Source organism: Orycteropus afer, unplaced genomic scaffold (assembly GCF_000298275.1).
Source record: "Orycteropus afer afer isolate SDZICR_OR568_19922 unplaced genomic scaffold, OryAfe1.0 scaffold00002, whole genome shotgun sequence".
Lineage (NCBI taxonomy): Eukaryota > Metazoa > Chordata > Mammalia > Tubulidentata > Orycteropodidae > Orycteropus > Orycteropus afer.
In genome coordinates this window covers 26,094,059-26,096,262 of record NW_006921589.1, presented here as the reverse complement: position 1 = coordinate 26,096,262, position 2,204 = coordinate 26,094,059, and the positions used below count along the sequence as shown (strand labels likewise).

Below are 2,204 nucleotides of genomic sequence, written 5' to 3'. Positions count from 1 at the left end.
GAAGGAAGGTTGGGCAATCCTACTTTCGTAGTGATACTGCCTCGGAAACCCAAGGAGGGGTCACTATGAGTCGGGGCCGACTCGACGGCATATAACGACAACAATAACAATAGTGGCTAAGCATTTGACTGCTAACTGAAAGGTCAGCTGTTTGAACTGATAGGCTTCTATGTGGGAGAAAGATGTGGCAATCTACTTCCATAAATATTTACAGCCTTGGAAACCCTCTGGGCAGTTTTATTCTGTCCTATATGAATACTATGAGTTGGAATTAACTTGATGGGAGTGGGTTTGATTTTGGTGGCGTAGTGCCTAAGGCATTTGACTGCTAACCAGAAGTCTGGCGGTTCAAACCCATCAGCCACTCCTCAGAAGGAAGACTAGCAATCTACTTACGTAGAGATACCACCTCGGAAACCCAAGGAGGAGTCGTTGTGATTCGGAACTGACTCGATGGCAGTGAGTATGGTTTGTTTCTGTTAATGCTTAAGTGCTTGGCTGCTAATTGAAAGATTGGCAGTTTGAACTGACCCCATGGCTCTGCACGAAAGAGACATGGCGATCTGCTCCCGTAAAGGTTATAGCCTAGAAGACCCTACAGAGCAGTTATGCTCTGTCACATGGGGTCATGAATTGAAACCTACTCTGTGACACCTAACATCAGCAATGACAAGAAGATTAATTTTTAAAAAAACTTAAAAATTAATAGGAAGAAACTCAACTCACTGCCGTCGAGTCGGATCCTACTCATAGCGACCCCTCCTTGGGTTTCCGAGGTAGTATCACTGCAGAAGTAGATTGCCCAACCTTCCTTCCGAGGAGTGGCTGGTGGGTTTGAACTGCCAGTCTTCTAGCTAACAGTCCAGATGCCTTAGGCACTACACCACCAGGGCACCCATAAGAAGAAGGCATTTGCTTTTATTAAGGATTGTAGCATGGTCTATATAAAGCTAAAATATTTGGATATATTCTCATATTTGGGTTTTTGCTATGTACAAGAAAAGGATTGGGGTAGACACAGACATGGTTATCTACAGAAAAGCCTCTACTATTGAAAGAAAGTAACATATTTTCTTGAAGCTTATTTCAGTTTACACGTGACAGTTTATTTCCTAGTAGAGTTTATTTGGGCCACTGGATTCTGTGTCTCATGTTTTTGGATGAAGAGATAAAAGTATCGTGCAACCAAGTTGGCCCAAAGTTCCCAGTGAAGCTCCCTCTTTCTTTAGCTGCCCACCCCATCCCAAAAAGTAGACTCCTTCCAGAATTCAGAGGGCGTCTAATATCTGATTCCCTTCTCCTTTCTCATCAGTTGGTAAATTTCATAATCTGTCTTCTCTAATACTTTGTAAATGTCCTGAATCCCCAAAAGAAGGGGAGGTTTGAGATCCTTTGAACTTTTTGCACTATATTTGAATAAATTTGAGTAGAAACTCTTGAAGGGTCTACTGAGAAGTCATAGGAATGGCATGGAGGAGCCACTAGCAAAAAGATAAAGGGAGAGAAAATATCACTTTAAATATATATTATCAAACAGTATTATCATATTATCATAGTGATGAAGGAGAAAATAAACACCTATAACCCCTCTTGAAATCAACTCTTCAGCTGTTTTTATTTTTTCCATGATTTCTTCCAATAGAGGAGACAGTTTTATTAATCCTGGCTTATAAATCTAATCACTACATTTTGATCTTTCTAGCACCCCTTTTTCCTGGGAGCCCAGCTCCATTTCTTTAGGAAGCAGAGAGTGAATCATTTGATAGGTGTTCTGTTTAGTGCTCCTTGATACCACTCAAGTTTCTAAATCACATTTGTAAAGCATTTTATTGCCGTATTGATATAAGATCGATATAGATGTAAGTAGTAAAGAATACTGATTGTATTCTTGTACATAGCAAAAACCCAATTATGTGTAAAACATTGTTACATGAAAGCATATATAATCTGCAAATGCCTGCTTTGCTGTAAGTAGTCATCTTTTTCTTGTCCATATTAATGCTATGTTAGAATGTGTCTCTTTATGTAATATATCTTATACAGAGTTGAGCATACAAGGTTGCTTAATGTTATAACATTTGATGATAAGGTGAAAAATAAATCTTAGCTGAGGACTTTGTTGTTGTTGTTGTTGTTATGTGCCGTCGAGTCGGCCCTGACTCATAGCGACCCCTCCTTGGGTTTCCGAGGCAGTATCACTACGG

The 2,204-nt window shown here is 39.9% G+C and overlaps 1 protein-coding gene across 1 annotated transcript in view; it reads left to right on the top strand.

The window, feature by feature from the left end:
- ADAM23 (ADAM metallopeptidase domain 23) overlaps positions 1–2,204 on the top strand; it is a 219,287-nt gene that overhangs the window by 36,850 nt on the left and 180,233 nt on the right. The gene's annotated exons all lie outside the window — the stretch shown is intronic.